Below are 19,964 nucleotides of genomic sequence, written 5' to 3'. Positions count from 1 at the left end.
GAACACTAATGACCATGAATTGAAACTAGAACTAGAGAGAGAGAGAGAGAGAGAGAGAGAGAGAGAGAGAGAGAGAGAGAGAGAGAGAGAGAGAGAGAGAGAGAGAGAGAAATTAATATTTTCTCTATGTTCTGATTACAGGAGCATAAACTATGTTTTACATATATACATACACACACACAAACACACACACACACACACACACACACACACACATATATATATATATATATATATATATATATATATATATATATATATATATATATAAATTGTGTGTGTGGTGTCTTTATTATGTAAATACTGTAATAACAATCACCAACAAAATGTCATCAAAATAAAGAAACTAGAAACGCCATGAGAATTACTAACTTATACAATCACAGACACTGTGTGTGTTTGTCATTCCTCTTCACCAGGTCACTGCTGACCCCACTGCTTATCAGAAAATGAGACGAACTGCGATTTTTTTTCTGACTCGTTCCAGCCATCTGTTGAACAGGAAAAACGCATTGGTGAGAGCTTTCGAGTAGTTTTTTTTTTGTCGGTAGAATATAAATGAAAGTAAACATGAAAATGTAGATAGCACGCGGTTTGATTTGACAAACTACGTCACGGATACTTGACTACCTTGGCATGGAGTACTTTGTCAAAATTCTCCCCTGGTAACATTCGTGCATTCCTGAAAATACCCCTACACCTGGGAATAAATATTTATGGACAAAACAGTAAATAAATAGTTTAAAATGATTAAAATATAAATTAGAAATCATTATACTTTCCAAAGAAGAACAGACTTTTCAGATTAATTATATTTTCCAAAGAAGAACATTCTCTTCAAAATAGGGATATTTCCAAAAGAAGAACATACTCTTCAAAATGAAGATATTTTCAAAAAAAGAAAAGACTTCAAAATAAAGATATTTTCCAAAAAAGAACAGACTCCTCAAAATAAAGATATTTTCCAAAGAAGAACAGACTCTTCAAAATAAAGATATTTCCCAAAGAAGGACAGACTCTTCAAAATAAAGATATTTTCCAAAGAAGGACAGACTCTTCAAAATAAAGATATTTCCCAAAGAAGGACAGACTCTTCAAAATAAAGATATTTCCCAAAGAAGGACAGACTCTTCAAAATAAAGATATTTCCCAAAGAAGGACAGACTCTTCAAAATAAAGATATTTCCCAAAGAAGGACAGACTCTCCAAAGTAATGATATTTTCCAAAGAAGAACAGACTCTTTAAAAGAATAGTATTTTCCAAAGAAGAACAGACTCTTTAAAAGAATTATATTTTCCAAAGAAGAGCAGATTCTTCGGCAAACACGAAAATGCCTCTTGACATGATATGAAAAGTCTAAGAGAACTCCAGACAGGAGATAATTACCTTCCTCTAGTCACACTCGACCACTAAGTGCTTGCTTGCAGCCAAGGAGATCAAGAAGGCATCACTAAGTGGTGAAGAGAAGTCTTCTCCTGTCTGGGGAGTAAACAAGCACTTGAAATTCGTCTTGCACGTGCGTGGAAGATTCTCGGACGTGGAGGCCACTTTTCCACTTGAAGACCACTTTTTGGAAGATTATTTTTGTTTGCTCTCATGGGAGAGCCGATTGGCAACTTCCTGGATTTTTTTCCCGGCTCCTAAATGACAACTGAATTCGGTTTATGGTGTTTGCCTACGGTTTATCACCCATGACGAATACATGTGCTGATAAAAATAATTGAAAGACAGTTCCACGCTAAGACGATGAAGCAAGAATAGCCATTGCAAAATCTGCATGACCATTGAATCAGGGAAACACAAAAAGCAGTTCCACGCTACGACGATTAAGCAAGAATAGCCATTGTAAAATCTGCAATGGCCATTAAATCAGGGAGGCACAAAAAGCAAAAATAAAATTAAATCTTTAAAGAAAGGCTTGAATGCTGCACGAAGCACAGATGTATCCACCATATAAGTAAACACACTTACCTAAACCAGACGCCAGTGCCAGAGATTGGTGGGCCGTTCCAGAGGCGAATTCCTACTACTATACTACTACGATCAGCTTTGACATGGATATATGATCATGTTCACAACAAGGAAATATGCAGTATTATCCACATAATAAATCTAGCAGAGTAACAGTAAATATATCTTGCGTCACGTTATGGTCAAGCATGTGTCAAAGAAAGCCTAATTGCTGTTTTATGTACATTTAAATACAATAATAAGAAAAAACGAATACATAAACGTCTGATTTAACTGACAATAGACCCTTGTGACGAAAGGTTTACGGAAATTCCCAAGATTCTGAGGCTTTTCAACATAAATGTGTTCAGCAATCTTAATGCTAAGGACTTGGCAACAGGTAAATTCTCCAAATGATTTTTCTGGCTGCATATATGAAATTCTTTCCGAAAATTGTGATAAAAATATCATGGACCAACTGGAAAATTGCTTGCTTAACGAATCAAGCACCAACAAAACTCCGTTTAGAAGTGGCCAAATATCGCATGCATTACTTGCTTGCATTGCTTCCTAATGAGCACCATATTCTTTGGAAGCTTGAATTTCAAGTCACTGGCCTCTAAGGTGGGGTTGTTCCATATGAATGGGGTTCACCTTCTGAATAATAATAATAATAATAATAATAATAATAATAATAATAATATATTCTTTGAAAGCTTGAGTTTCAAGTCATTGGCCCCCATGGGTTTGTTCATGAATAATAATAATAATAATAATAATAATAATAATAATAATAATAATAATAATAATAATAATAATAAATAATAATAACATGAGAGATTCTGATCATCCTATCAACTGGAATGAAAAAAGGTTCATAGTGACGTTCATCGACACTTATAAAAAAGAAATGTCATTGAGTATTGTTTCATCTAATCAAACACTGTTAGCGTTGTAAACTCAAGCCTTGGACTGTTTAAACTAGATGCTTTCGTGACTGAAAACGTTGCTGATAATAATAATAATAATAATAATAATAATAATAATAATAATAATAATAATAATAATAATAATAATAATATTATTATTATTATTCAGAAGATGAATCCTATTTATATGGAACAAGCCCACAGAGACCATTGATTTGAAATTCGAGCTTCCAAAGAATATGGTGCTCATTAGGAAGTAAGAGAATGAAAGAAATTTGTATTAAGCTTTATAGAAGTTTTGTATTTTGCGCAGTTACCCTCTTTGTGGTTCTCAGCGTTACGTTGGTTCAGTCAGTAACTGGATTATCCCGGATTATCTCTTTCTTTACTACTCTCTGACAATTAACCACCTGGTGGTCCTTGTTCTTTTTTTTCTAAACTCTTCTAAACTGTGCCATTTCTGTGCCCCTTACGATGCAGAATAAAACTGAAAGCGCCTGCATATATATATATATATATATATATATATATATATATATATATATATATATATATATATATATATATATATATATATATATATATATATATATATATATATTTAGATAAAGAAAATCGTGGGGTATTATACACAATCTATTTTACCGTGAGGGTAGCAGCGTGTCTTTGGGTTCATTGTAGGCCTATTCAGTCGTCCCACCGATTAATCTCCTTTTGAGAATCGTAAACCAAAAGTCACAAGGGTTCAGAAGATAATCTTGTGTCCAGGCCTACTTGTGAAGAGGATTATGTTTTTGCCTTGAATGCCTATCTCGTAAGTCTGTTGTAACGTCATCGATATCTGATAAAAGTTCGTGGTTAGATTGAAACTGTTATTTTCCTCAGATATTTCATCACTAGTAGCTCAACTTTTAAATGGGTGATATAGAATGTAAGGATAATATTATTTTTTTGTATTGCTAAGCGAGTTTCTGAAATTATGAACAGCGCTATTAATGTTCATTCTGTTTTAATTTTAGCAGTCTTTAAGAGAAATCCTTGATCCATACCTCATATGTGGTTAATTATGTTATTCTTCATTTGCAACATAAAATGTAAGAATAATATTATATAGGTTTTTGTACTTCTATACGAGTTTCTCAGATTATGAACTAGTGCTAACAATGTTTATTCTTTTTCAATTTTAGTTATCTTTAATGAAAAACCCTCGACTTTATACTTTCAAGAAAAGAGTACAAAAAATATCTAACATCAAATCTGGGAGACGTAAACTATTTCGAACAATTATAAATAATCTCCCGTGCCTGACTACGAAGGAACTCTGACCGCCCAGGACGTACGAGTCAGGGATGCATTTCCCAAGATGTAACCGAATACTGAGACCTTTCCCTGAAAAAAGGGGCACGCCATATCTTAAAAACTAACCATAGAATTTTCTTGAATATAATCTCAATATGTTTCCCACACCCAAATTACCCTCGTTGGTAATACTAACCTCACCTAACCTAGGAACATGGCCAAAAAAAAATAAAAAAAAAAAACCGGGGCTGGTGCAATACTAGCACACATCTCGGGAATTTGCGTCGGAGATTATGTTTCCTTAATAAGAGAGGCGGCTTATTAAATAATAGAGACAGGTAATCTGAGATGTGGCAATGCTTATGCCACGTTTCTCTTGATCATGCCTGAAGAATGGTTTAAAACAATAACCATTCGAAACTGTATGTTTATAACGAATTCTTATTTTAAACTATTTTACCCAGTGTAGTCATCAAATAGCTGACTAGACTGAATAAGATAATTTAAAATAAGAAATTCGTTATAAACATACAGTTTCGAATGGCTACTGTTTTGAACTATTCTTCAGGCATGATAAGGAAACATAATCTCTGGCTCGTACAGCCTGGGCGGTCAAAGTTCCTTCGCAGTCAGGCACGGGAGATTATTTTCAATTGTTCGAAATAGTTTACGTCTCCCAGATTTGATGTCATATATTTGTACCCTTTCCTTGAAGGGATAAAATCGAGGATTTCTCATTAAAGATAACTAAAACTGAAAAAGAATAAACATTGTTAGCACTGCTCATAATCTCAGAAACTCATATAGAAGTACGAAAACCTAATGTTATTCTTACATTTTATGTTGCAAATGAAGAATAACATAATTAATCACATAAGGTATAGATCAAGGATTTCTCTTAAAGACTGCTAAAATCAAAACAGAATAAACATTGACAGCACTGTTCATAATTTCAAAAACTTGCTTAGCAATAAAAAAAACTATCATTGTTACATTTTATTTCGCTCATTTAAAAATAGACCTACTAGCGACGAAATATCTGAGGAGAATAATAGTCTTAATCTAACCGTGAACTTTTATCAGAATGTTAAGCTTGGCATCACCCGTAAATGGCGTTAATCCCATTTCAACCCTTCAGCATTAAAAAGAACAAAAGATTATGTATGCTATTAAAAGGGAGGGTATGTCTCCCTAATCCCTACAAGCAAGCATGTGACTTTTATTCAGGCATCTGAAATATGGTTTGACATTTTTTATTTTTCTTTGTGCTTTGGCTTTCCAAGTTATAAAAGACCTCCAGACTTTGTTTAATTCAATACAAATTCCACACTTTCAATCTTACCTTAAACGGAACGGAAAAAACTAGCTCGAAAAAAGCGTAATAAATAAAATAATGAAAATATAAAACACACACACAGATAATTCTAGAATTAGCAAAAATGTGAATTAAGCCTTAAGAATCTTATAACTCCTTTGTCGATAACCTTATACGGCTAAACTTTACTTTGTAACTGATCAGAGCAGATGTCTGTGTCCTGTCACAAAGTATCGAATTCCCTTAACTAAAAAAAAAAAAAAAAAAAAAAAAAAAATACCCAGGCCACCATACCAACGGCAAATTCCTTCGGATTTTACCTCTCACTTTTGTTTCTGATTTCCCCGTATTTTAACATTTTAATGATGGCAGGACCATCATCCTTCTAAACCATATTAAATTTTTTACTTGGCATTAAAAGGTGAGTTATATACGCGGCAAAACTGAAACCAATTAAGCAACAAGTGAGAGGTAAATGTAACTGTATTTTTTTGTTCGTTTGTTTGCGTAAACAACGAGTGATTCAGACAGAACGTATAAAAAAATAGTGACAAGTGTTAATTCTTTACGAATTAATATGTATGATAAACTACTCCTGAATTATTATTATTATTATTATTATTATTATTATTATTATTATTATTATTATTCAGAAGACGAACCCTATTCATATGGAACAAGCCCACCATAGGGGCCACTGACTGGAAATTCAAGCTTCCAAAGAATATGGTGCTCATTAGGAAATATTAGAAAGTAAAATTAAATACAGAAAGAAGAGATCCCACTTACTGAATGCATCATTGAGGTGAAAAATGATCACACATTCTTTGCCAAAATCAAAACGTTATCCCTCAGGTCTGAAAGACAATTAGGTGTCTAATCGATACTTTAGGCGACCCAGTTTCGTTTAACAATCTAAATAATGATAAGAAAACGTAAAAAGGAGAGAGTGTCATTGAAGCCATGATTGCGAAGGGACGGCAAGTTCAAAACAAGCTACGATGGGGTTCTAAATTTTAAATGTAGCTGAATTATTCACAGCGAGGAGAAATATGCACGGTATATATTACTGATGACAAAGAGAACCACATCTTTAATTTGGGAAACTAATGTTTTAAGGACCCGAAGCAAGACTTGACGTCCTTTCCGTCAACCGGTGGTAATATTACCCAATCTTTGGAAGCTTGAATTTCAAGTCAATGGCCCTGTGGGCTTGTTCCAAATGAAGAGGGTTCCTCTTCTGAATAATAATAATAATAATAATAATAATAATAATAATAATAATAATAATAATAATAATAATAATAATAATACTGATTCTGACAAAAGTTTAAGATAAATCTGGAAAGTAACTTCACCATTTCCAGCAAATCGAAATTGCCAAGAAAAGAAAGCAATAAGCGAAAGACTGTGTCTACGTGTAAGTTATTATTGTCGCATTTCTTACAAACTTACACTCTATTTTACAGTGATATGGCTAATCTGAACTGAGATAAGATTGTCTGGTGGCGAGCCAACGAAAGTTCTTCTCAGACTGAACGTGTGTGTGTCATAAATATTCAGATGTTGTATACAAACAAAAACACAATAGCATTAAGAAAGGTTGGGTGATTTTGTACACAAATTCGACATTGAGGTTTCGCCTACCTTTCACTGCGTTCCGTCACCTATATTGCAATACACTGCAGGTAATATTATCTTTACAAATAAATTACGTAACATAATGCTAGTTCAATTCATGCAGAGTACTTCGTATGTCCTTTTTCATCGGAACTGGGATTAAACTGCTTGTTTAGCAAGCAAAGACAAATGCAATTACAGATTATGAAGATCACAGGGAACAGAATCTGTCACCTAAAGTGATTGCTTTTAAGGGAAATTGCGAATCATGTTCTTTCATAACTCTCTTGCTTCTCAGAGAATAACTCTCTGTTACACAAGTACATGGGATTTCTTTTCTTTTAAGTTTATTGTATAATTTTCAAAAAGACGATAATTACTGAAACCCTTAACCACGCGATAGTTTGCTGTACGTCACGTGCGCTCACGCATATACGAGTATAGACATACACAGAAGAGAGAGAGAGAGAGAGAGAGAGAGAGAGAGAGAGAGAGAGAGAGATAGAGAGAGTATCATTATTATATCCTCTAGGATGCTTTTTTCTATTTGTATATAATCCCGTGAAGCAGTAAATAAATCGACAATGATAATCAGGTGCATATTTAGAATAATAAGAAGTGGTATAATGCTCTGTTACCCTAGAACAAACTTCTTCCGTGCCTTGTTCGCTGTTTATTTATACTTCGCTTAATTATTCTTACTCCTTACGACATGGAAGCTGAGAGGTCTCAGGATCTCTCATTTCAACTGTCGTGTTCCTGGAGTGACGTCACAGCTGTTCGTGGCAGTGCTAACTCAGGTGCCAGCAGTTGCTTTAGGCAGTGCTAACTCAGGTGCTAGCTACACTTAGTTGCTTTAGGCAGTGCTAACCCAGGTGCTGGCTAGTAGCTGCGCTTAGTTGCTTTAGTCCAGGTTGGTGACATAATCAGTGTTTGCAAACTTTAGGTTCATTATCGACACTGCAATTGCTTTCCACATTCTTGGGTTTGGGTTCCACCACTGTTTGAGGAAGGTAGATTCAAGCACGCTTTCCTTTCGACGTTCATTTATTTTTTGTTGCCTAATATAAATGTCATTCTAATTTCCTAGGTGACTAAAGAATTTAAACAGCTTAACTCATCATATTATATCTTAAATTTCAAGGATTGGGGCATATCTACGTTTGCAAAACCTCGTATCTCAATGACCTTTCCCTTAGCGGGATTAGAACTCTGTTGACATCTTTCCGCAGAAAAGTCTTTATCATTCCAGACTTAAAGAAATCCCAAAACATGTTTCATTTCATAATCTCGAGAATTATATATCAAGTATAAGCTTTCAGAGAAAGGGCAGGCTGTAATCTAGCAAATTAGGCGACAGAAAAGCCGATATGTGAAGCGGTAATACGAAGATCTCAAGGTCGAAGGAAATAAAATAACAAGTAAAAAAATGCGCCGAAGTTTCTTCGGCGCAATCGAGTTTTCTGTACAGCGGCTACAGCGTATAATCAAGGCCAGCGAAAATAGATCTATCTTTCGGTGGTCTCGGTATAATGCTGGATGAGCCGCAGCCCATGCAACTTTAATTACGGCCCGGTGGTGGCCTATCCTATATCATAGCCAGAAGCACGATTGTGGCTAACTTTAACCTTAAATAAAATAAAAACTGCTGAGGCTGGAGGGCTGCAATTTGTTATGTTGGATGGTTGGAGGGTGGATGATCAACATTCCAATTTGCAGTTTTTAAGATCTGAGGGCGGACAGAAAAAGTGCGGACAGAATAAAGTACGGACGGACAGACAAAGCCGGCACAATAGTTTTCTTTTACAGAAAGCTAAAAAACGGCAAAAGGTTTGACCACTAGCAATTTCCCAATGAATCCTAAAACAACACTGAGCTTGAATGAGGTCAGATTTTATTAAAAGAAGAGTAAATGAAAGAAGGATGAATGGAAGGGAATAATAAAAGACCATTAGTTTAAAAGCACTGAGAGGACGAGGTGAGGTAAAAAGGTCGATCAGACCGAGATGTGGTTCTTGAATCTGACGTTGAGAGATGATTCACAGTCAAGGGTGTAGGGGGATACAAACCTCTCTCTTCAATCTTTAAACGCTGTGATCTGTTGTTAACTTGTTAAACATCATTCTGACTATCAAAGGACTAAATTAAAGACTAGGAGTGTGGGACGGGTGGAGCCAGTGAGCGTTCTGAGGGAAAGTTTCAGGTCAAGGTTACGGCAACTATCGCGAGCGAGTCCGCTTGGGATAGTTTTTCCTTTCCGTTTTGTTATAATTAATGAAAATTTCTTTTTCTTCCTCGTCAGGACAATGTTGTCATCACAACTCTTCGGAAATAAAGGTCGTCTTTAAACGTTAAATGTTGCACGGTTTTCCCAGCCTGTCAAATTCTTTAAATTCACTTTTTTAAAAATTTTATTTATGTGTGCCGAATGTTTCTGTCAGTAGTAATTTACTGAAACGATAGTCTCTCTCTCTCTCTCTCTCTCTCTCTCTCTCTCTCTCTCTCTCTCTCTCTCTCAGCGTTTTAATAAGTTCCAGTCTTGTTTTCTCTCCTCGCTCTCTCAGCCATTTAATTTGTCTTTCTTGTTTAAATTTGAGCTTAACTTTTTACAACATTGCTTGGTACCGCCAGAGTGTAATTAACATTTATCTCTGAGGTCTGTTCTCAGTGAACTGGGAAGAAAAAAGTCACAGAGAATTTTCCACACTTAAGAGAATCCTGTGAACTATATTAAGCTTGAGAGGCAATTGTGGTTAGTAAATACCGGAAAAGCTTCATAACAAATGTACGGAAGTATCTGAAATCTACTGTGCTTAACTGGAACATATCCCAGTAATATGATGTGGCTATTTGTAACTGAAATTATATTTAATATCAGTGGTTGCTACGCCGATATATCAGGGCGTAATCTACAAGAGGAAACAGTCGAAAAAATAAATTTTGCAAGTGTCTCTGAAGGAGGTGATTGAAAGCAGAATGCGATAAGAAACAGTTACGAGAAGGCCACAAGCAATAATGATAAGAGGCCCAAGTAAAAAAAAAAAAAATTATAAAATTGCAGCCAATCAAATGGTTTTTATCTCTCGCTAGGAAGTCGAAGAGAGTTTACGTTCTCATTTCTGCTTCTTCGTTATTATCTTGAGTGAGGGTTATCACCTTTGTAAAAAAAAAAAAAAAAACACCAAAGACTAACTAAATTATGTAAAAATTACCACTCTTCTAAATGACATTTTCACAGACGAGTAAAAAGGACGAACATTTCACTCAGGAATGCTAACGTTTTCGATCGTGCTATTTCAGTAGACACTTATTGATTAGCAGTTTCTCCCGAATGGATTTAGATTACGAATAACTGAGTGGCTGGTTATGAGATAAAGGCAGATAATGAACTAATGTTAATCAATCACTTAAATAAATAGAAATATAAATTGTAATAATTAGATAAAACACACAAATCATGCTCTAAACTACACGATTGTTATATAGCAGAAGACTCAAAAGAATTATGAGGCCAAAACACATCTGCCGACGATTATCAGCAGAAGGTCATTGTACCCAAATGATGAGAAGGTTTGGGCGAAAGTCCTCCAGTCCAGATAAGGAAAGCACTCACTGAATCGACTGGTGAAAATAATTTGAGTTTTTTAGTAATCTAGTCTTCTTCCGATTTTGTCTGTGAGCATTCCTTTGGTTTGTGGGTGATATCAATGAAACAAACGGTGTGTGTGTGTGTGTGTGTGTGTGTGTGTGTGTGTGTGTGTGTGTGTGTGTGTGTGTGAGAGAGAGAGAGAGAGAGAGAGAGAGAGAGAGAGAGAGAGAGAGAGAGAGAGAGAGCGAGAGAGTTCTCTTCTCATTTTTTTAACTTTGGCTGGAGCATTCCATTAATTTGTGGGGTGATACCAGTGAAACATACAGTGTTTGTTTAGCTCTGTCTGTGTCTCTATGTGTGTGTGTGTGTGTAAAGAGAGAGAGAGAGAGAGAGAGAGAGAGAGAGAGAGAGAGAGAGAGAGAGAGAGAGATTAGAAAAACGCCAAGTACCACACGCATTAATCGACTGACTGCAGCAATAAACTGATGTTAGTACAAAAAAGGTCAACAGGCGATGGAACCCAGAAGTATATTATTGAATAAATAAGCAAATGGATCTTTGCATATTTTTCACCAACAGGCTGTTCAAGTCTTTGCCACGTTCCTCCTTTAATTGGTGAATCAAGGATGAACCCCTTGTGCGGAAATCTTCCACAGAATCAGTAGCTTCCTATGCAGAGGGATTATCAGCAGTGCGTTAACCACTCATTTCACACATTGCGCCACTCACCTTTACTTTTCACTCACTCTCTTCTGTTTTAACACTTCTAACACATCCACATGTCTATACCTTTCTTGACTTCCCTTTCCTCCTTTCTTCCGAAACTTCCATTGCAAATGCATTGTTTACCAATCTCTTTCATCTCATTTTCCTTGGATTAGGCACCCACGCTAACCTCTCTATCCGATCCTTATTGTAGCTCCACGTTTCTCGCTCTTTCGATCTGTCTCGGTTCATAAATCTTATGCCAAGAATTCATATCATCAAGTTCTAATTTTTTCTTTCATCTGCAATCATAATCTAAATCTCACCTCCGTATCGGAGGACTAGCTTAAGAGTTCCTTTACACGTCTTTCTAGCCCTTTGTTGGCCGAGGAGAGCTTCAGACCGTCATTCGATGGGCCGGAGTTCGATTCCCGCCGCCGGCTGATGAAGAGTTAGAGGAATTTATTTCTGGTGATAGAAATTCATTTCTCGCTATAATGTGGTTCGGATTCATAAGCTGTAGGTCCGTTGCTAAGAATTGGTTCTTAGTTTAATGTGTAGCTCCTGAAAACTAAGGTATACTTTCCTTTCTAAACACCACTCATCTCTTCTGAATCGTTTATGTGTATCCGACTACTTTCCTTGCTTCGCATGTTCTGAACTGACTTAAGAGTTCCTTTATACATATCTACTTTTGTTTCCCTCTACACTGCTCATCTTACCCGTCTGTAAAGATACTACTACCCTCCATGATTCCGGCACTGTGTGACTCACCCCTTCTTTAAGCCTAATTCTATCGTTCGCTCCCAGATTTCACTCACTTTTCCTTGGAACTAAATATTAAACAACCGAGGAGACATAATGCATCCTGCCTGATCCCCGTTTTTAAACTGAATCTGTCTTTCTCCCATCTACGTATTCTAACACACGCTATGCTTTCCCATAAAAACACTACAATTGCTCTTAAAAAAATTGTCTTTGGTATAGTGCATCTTTAACAACAGCCACATGACATGTCAGTGAATTGTATTATCCTTTTACACCTAACTAAACACAGTCTCTCTCCTCTCAGACCTCTCTTACAATTGCTTTATAAGCCTTGCCCCATATTTCTCAATTGTCTCCACTGGGACTGAAGGGGTAACAACATCTATTGGCTATTGAACGATACAAGATTTTAAAATGCAATTTCTGAATGTTGAAAATTCAACGTTATAAGTCGCATCAAGTCGAAAGACTATGTATTCTCTACGAATTAAGGTTCTGTTTTGTTTATAATCGGTTAATTTCGCGTTGGGATTATTCTTTCCCACTGACCTCCTGCGTGATTTGTTTGTTATTCAGCTCACATCTTCCACTTAATGCAAAGCAGGCATTATCGTACTACTATTACAGATTTTTTTTTCCTTGTTTTTCTTGTGTTGAATTATTCATCCTTCATCGGGCAAGAACGCAGTTCTCTCCTTGTTGTCATCTCGTTAACATTTATCAATGAGCACCATTGTTTTCCTTACCTACGTGTCTTTCACAAGAATAAATGACTGCGTGTTTAACATAACATGTCTTATTTTTCAAACCATAAATTTTAAACGACCGAAACTTATCAACTGAAACTGATTTGTCGTAAAAATAAGTCTGCGCTTTGTCAAGGTGCAATGTCATATATTTCGCCAAAGGAAACCGTTATCTTTATGTAGCATTTAAATGACGCTAATCTCAGATTATATATACATTCTGCTGTCACAGTAACGTAATGAAAATTTGACCCGAGTGGGCCGTTATGCAGGTTCTTTAACATACTCAGGACGGGGCTGTCATGACTGACGGCAGAAGCAACAAACAAAGAAGGAGAAAACAACAAAAACAATAAAAAAACTTAATATAAATTTATTAAGTTACAAATATTTACAAGTGAGACAGGTCTGGTAAAAAGATAAAACCATAAGTATAAAAAAAAAACCAATAGGCAGCACAAAACAAAATAAAGTTAAATAAACGATTAACGTCCAAAACAAAAGGTAGCTTAAAATTTAAATAAAAGGCAAATAAAACAACAGCAGGCAGAAAGAGAAAAAAAAACAAACATAAGTCCTCCATCGGGGCACCAAGACAGCCCTCAGCTGCGCAACAGGGACAAAAACCCACCAACCAGAAAACCCCGATGGAGACGTCAGGACAGCCTTACGCTGTCATCAAAGATGAGCAGCTCGTGGTCACACGACAACTCATGGTCACACTCCACCTTTACGTCGTGCTCCACTTCGTATGCGTGCTCCAATTTGCTGCTCAAAAACTCGACCAACGTCGAGTTTTAAAAAAAGCCTGCTGCTGCTGCCACTGCCGCTACCTTCGCTGCCCTACCAGACCCGTCTGACGAAAGAAAAACGGCAGCTCACCGACGAGAACATCAAAACAAAAAAAAACTTGAAGGTAAGGAGGCAGCAATCCACAAAAGGGAACGAGCGGGGAACCAGCAGTTCCCGCAAAACCATCACTTAACGTGACACCCTAGTTTTTTTTATATGGAAGGAAACAAAAGAATTGACAGATGGGAAAACACACCCACCGTGATTTCAAATAACCCCATTCTTTAATTTTCCTTCATGCCTGATTTCAAATAACCCCACTCTTTAATTTTCCTTCATGCCTGATGGATAGAGCAAGGTATGGTAAACAAGAGAAGAACAGAGAGTAAAAAAAACCCTGTCATTTTTTAAAGGGACTTTGGAAAAAGATTTTGAACATTTCTGCTTTCCGTAATTTGATTCCTCAGGCATTATTGGAAAAACAAATGCTAAAATTATATTTTTCTTTCGCTTAAGATATTTGTTACAACTGTTTACATTTATCTGCTTTCGGTACAATAAAAGATAAGCGAAGTTTTTCGAAATGTAGGTCAAGTAAGTCTTCTCAGAAGTTATGGAAAATACTAATAAATATTTTGCCAACAACTGACTGTTTACAGTAAACCTGTTTTCCTAATATTGCCAGTATGTGCCGAAACACACGTGGAGGAAAACTCCATATTACATCCCTGATGATTATTGCTGTTTCTGTTACGAAGAGATTTGCAGAGATTAATCGAGATGAAACTGAAAGGATATCGAGAAAGAAAGAAAATTTTGACGCAAGATTCGAGGTTTTCCTATAGATCTGGGGTTCCTAGATTACTGCACAATCGAAGTATAAAAATAGATTTAAAAAGGCCCATAAAAAACGTCATAGCAAATACACGCGTCTCTCTAATTTACATTAACAACATTTTGCAAGTTTTTTTTGTTTTGCAAACTGAAAGAGCAAATTTCTATAAAAATATTTAAAATTCCCGAAGGAAAATAAGTTTTCATTCCATTAAAAACTGAGCAGTTCTTGAACGTCAAACACCACTAAAAATATTTTTTGGCTCAGAACTGAAAGTAATTTATATGGCTCACGTTTTTTTTACATGAGGACAATAAGATTTATCATGTCTACTCAATTAAATATCGAATATTTCTCTCCTTGTTTCTTTTCTTTTAAGGAATAATTTTTATATTTGAATACGATTTATGACTAATATTTTCGGGATAAAAAAGCAGTTAAACGTTATTGATGAACACCACGTAAGTTCAACAAATTTTCTTCGTGTTAAATAGGAGACATTTCATCAATTCTGGCATCATTTCGTAAGGTGAAGTTATTTAGCAATACCAACGATAAAATAACGCACAGACGCACTTTCGCCAATGCTCTGCTGTATCTTAATATAAATCTACCCGTATGTATAGTTTTGCCCTGTAGATGAATCTAAAAAAAGATGAGTCTAAAAAAAAATAATCAATAAATAAAAAAAAGAATGAATCTCAAAAAAGGAGGCTATTTTAGTTCTGCTTTAGTTTTAGAACCAAGACGAAACTTTGGTCTATTATCTATACGGAAGCCAGTGACGCCAACAGTGACCTTTGAATCACCGTAACTATATAAGGGAGAAACGGGTAGTAACAGGACTATATATATGGTTTTGAGACGGCGATAGTACGGTGTACCTTATCATTATCGGACCGTCGAACCGTTCCTTGTGGCAGTGGTATTCCTACGAGTTGTTCTTGTACCGTACTGATTAGATGCGATTTATGGGGTGGGGTGGAGGAGGTGGGGGGGGCGGGGAATTCGACCCCCGTGGGGCAATTGTGATTTACAGAAGTTGTGTACATGCCATAAAAAGTACCTCGTATGAAAGGAACAGTGATCAGTATTGAGATTCCATTTCACTTCATGTAGATACCTGTACAAGCATTACGTCATGATTTTAATACATAGACACGAGCAATTATTATATGTTCATAAATTCATTTATATATATGCATACAAATACGAACCTACATTTATGTATTATGTATATATTATTATATATATATACAGTATATATATATATATATATATATATATATATATATATATATATATATATATATTAATAAAAAGAAATGTAGTTTCATTGTAAGCAGTACTTCCCTTGACATGGGTAAGCATCGTAGAAAAACAGAAAGCATTTATGTGAAAAATACACCCACAATCCCAGAACTATTTCATACATATCTGGTTAACACACACACACACTCACGCACATGTCTCCCCCACCCCTCTCCTCTAAGTATATATATATATATATATATATATATATATATATATATATATATATATATATATATACATACATAAATATATAAATATACAAATCTATCTATATATACACGCATATATATATGTATGTATATATATATATATATATATATATATATATATATATATATATATATATATATATATATATATATATATATTTTTTTATAAATATTACTGCTGTTCGCCCTCGATGTATTTTAGGTGTAGGAATATTAGTCAGATTGACCTCGACAGAGAACACCTCTGCCCCACCCGGTGAGGCTAGACAATTCAAAATAACGATCACAGCAGTAGACAAATGGCGCCGCGCATAGGCTGGGCAGTTTTAAAACAAAATATGCTAGGGCATTAGGGACCTAAGCCTCAGAGAGGTTTACACTCAATGACCCTAGTTATGGTGGCCCTTAAGCTATTTATTCCATGCATTCAGCGATGCCTTTGTCAAGGTCGGATTGCCTGGGCGGTATGTCAAGAGGCCACCTCATCTGGCGGGAACAGCGCGAGTCGGTCAGAGAGAGTAAAGTGGTCACTGAACCAGGGTGTGACGCTGCGTGCGTGCCGAACGATATTCTTTGTTCTTTATTACTTTTACTCCTACATCTATCTTAATTAGTGAATTGGGAAGACTGCCAGAATACGACTCCTGAGGTCCCTCGTTTGTGCAGCGACTCGACGTTCACTGTAAGTCCGATTCTTGTTGAAGCTTCGTCGATTGACTAGTACTCCTTCTGTGTTTCACATTTTCTTTGTTTTCTTCCTTCAGCCACCACTTAGGGTATATGCGTTTACGAAGTCTAGATTAAGCCAAATTATTATATTGTTAGCTTCAACCCCGTTATTCCAGTAAAATACCTAGGTTAGGGTAAGCAACACAGTTTTAAGTCTCGATGCTTTTGTATGCCTCGCGTTCGATGTTGGGAAGAACCGTTGCGTTTGAAATCTAAAATTCATCTCAAATATTCTTGTTAAGGTTAATTACCATAACTGGCGACCTTTGGCTAATTAACGACTGTCTTTGAGGTTAACTTTTGGCTTCAAGTGGCAGATTACGTGTATTCTTGGTCTGCAAAGCCGTAAAAATTACGTAAATTGAATAATACATGATCAGCCAAGACACACACGTAACAATATACATATATATATATATATATATATATATATATATATATATATATATATATATATATATATATATATATATATATATATATATAATATATATATATACATATCTTGCAAGTGCATTGGTATCTGTACTTAAATTTCCTTTTGAGAAACAAGTGAAAAAAAAACGTTATTCAACCTCCGTTCAAAGTAATATGAAACAGCTGAAAAAAAATGTTTATCAACGCACAGACAAATTAAAAATTTTCCATAAACAAGCAACTAAAAATATTTACGTGACAGTGACCACGAAAAACTTGGAGGTATCAATCGATAACTTCAGAGGGAACGCAACACGAAGGTTTCTGAATCCATACAAAAACAAGTACGCAAAGAGAGAGAGAGAGAGAGAGAGAGAGAGAGAGAGAGAGAGAATTTTACCAGTCAGAGTGTTTAATGAGTCAACGTACACTTGTTGCTGTTGGAGAGACGTGATCTATTCCAAGTAATGAGGTCACATTACTATCATGTTTGCCTTAGTGTCAAAATATCGAAGAAGATCTTGACCCTATTTTCCTCACCTTCGACTTTTTTGCTTTAAAAATGTGTAAGGTTTCATTTTTTACGCTGGGAGGAAGGGTTAAGAAGAGTATATAGTTGTGGTGTACCATTTCCTCTTGACTAAAAGGTGAGAAAAAGCATGGAATTTCTGTCTGAGTAACTTCTCATCATCCTCACTGTATTTTTTCTTAACGTCTTGGAGAAGTGATCGGCCATAATCAAAGTTTGTATCAGTTTACTGTAATTATACTGCCCTAAAATAGGAAGACTGCAGTATCTGCAAAAATACAAAACTGAGAAAAATGGTAGATACTCCCTTGCCTTACTACAGATTTGGCAGATACTGCAAGTGGGACCCCCTAAATACTCGTGGAAAGCGCTGAAGAATCGTTCTGAAAAAAAAGTATATCTTAGTTTAACCAGACAACTGAGCTGATTAACAGCTCTCCTAGGGCTGGCCCCAAGGATTAGCTCTATTTTACGTGGCTAAGAACCAACTGGTTACCTAGCAACGGGACCTACAGCTTCTTGTGGAATCCGAACCACATTATGACGAGAAATGAATTTCTATCACCATAAATAAATTCCTCTAATTCTTCATTGGCCGGTCGGAGAGTCGAACGCTGGGCCAACAGCGTGCTAGCCGAGAACTCTACCCACCCCTCCTATGAAGAACTTAATCAAACTGCAGTAACTTGTGTATTAGTGTTTCACGAGCCCAATAAGTGGCATATCTCAATTTCGAAAATTTTGCATATACTGCAGTTTCCCATTTTAGGGCAGTATAAACTAATATCTCATGAACGTGAGTAAAACTGAACTAAATGCTCAGTTTCGAGGGATAATATTCAGAACATATTGTTCGAGATTTATAGGTCATCATGAATATTATTTCTGTAACAGTGAATTCATAGCTTTCACCTTTTCATGAAGAACCCGTTCATTCAATTTTCAATCACCTTTGACATCTAAATAAAGTAGAATCCAAATTGTTTACACCTAAACAGGATCAAATAACCAATTCCTTCAGAGGAAATTCTTGGTCTCAGTTTCGAAGACCAGTAAGGAATAATTCATCCTTTAATTGTTGTTATTCTTTGTCTCAGTAAAGGCCTGTTTGGCTTGCAGAAGCATTATTTTATAATAATACCCCAAATTGGCGAAGCAGTCTTTGCCGTTATGATTCTAATTTCTGTCACTTGGATTCAAACAATGGTTTATTTTTATTTTGGTAATGGTATTTTGCGAGAACGAAAGACAGAGTATTCTCGTTAATAAAGATATTTCACAAGTTTTACTCCTCACGTGCGCCCAAATAGTTCATTAGATATCAATTTTGAACAGCACTTATATATATACTGTATGTATGTATACATATATATTATATTTTAGATTGGTATCTAATGTTACCTATATATATATATATATATATATATATATATATATATATATATATATATATATATATATATATATATATTTAACGTAAGTATTCTCGTTAATTAAGATATTTCACAAGTTCCACTCTTACGTGCGCTCATACAGCTCATTGAAGCCCACTTGTGAACAGCTGTTATATATATACACACACACACACATATATATATATATATATATATATATATATATATATATATATATATATATATATGTAATGTATGTATATATATATATATACACACACACACACACACACACACACACACACACACATATATATATATATATATATATATATATATATATATATATATATATATGTATTTATATTATGTTTTTAACGTAAGTTGATCAGCATAAGATTTTATATAAAATCAATTAAAACACAGCAATGTTAGATGAATAGCACTTAAAGGTTTGTAGCCATCACAGTATATGCGATTAGAAATGCATAGAATCCCTTAATTAGAAAACTAGTTGACATTACTTTTACCACGTAGTATCTGAGGAAGCTTCACTCACGCGAGTCAATTTCAGCGGACGTTTGAGTTAGACTGTACCATCATTACTAATTTATCAGGAAGTTCACTAACTGTGTCATTCTACCTTCAGTTTTCAATGCTTTCTGTTTCTGTGAGTAATCCTTTCAGGCTGTTCTAACTTATCTTGATAGCTACAGAATTGAGCTTCATCCGTTCCATATATATATATATATATATATATATATATATATATATATATATATATATATATATATATATATATATATATATATATATATATATA

General features: G+C 35.2%; 1 long non-coding RNA gene across 1 annotated transcript in view; it reads right to left on the bottom strand.

Annotated features, from left to right (window-relative positions):
• Window positions 1-371: 371 nt before the first annotated feature.
• The window catches only part of LOC136846725 (uncharacterized), a 119,639-nt gene continuing 100,046 nt past the window's right edge, over window positions 372-19,964 (bottom strand). The window contains exon 3 of the long non-coding RNA XR_010855513.1: window positions 372-491. This is a non-coding gene — a long non-coding RNA (uncharacterized lncRNA). The remainder of the gene's footprint in view (window positions 492-19,964) is intronic.

This window comes from Macrobrachium rosenbergii, chromosome 2 (assembly GCF_040412425.1).
Source record: "Macrobrachium rosenbergii isolate ZJJX-2024 chromosome 2, ASM4041242v1, whole genome shotgun sequence".
Classification (NCBI taxonomy): Eukaryota; Metazoa; Arthropoda; class Malacostraca; order Decapoda; family Palaemonidae; genus Macrobrachium; species Macrobrachium rosenbergii.
The sequence above is the reverse complement of the archived record's forward strand: the minus strand, read 5'-3'. Positions and strand labels throughout refer to the sequence as shown.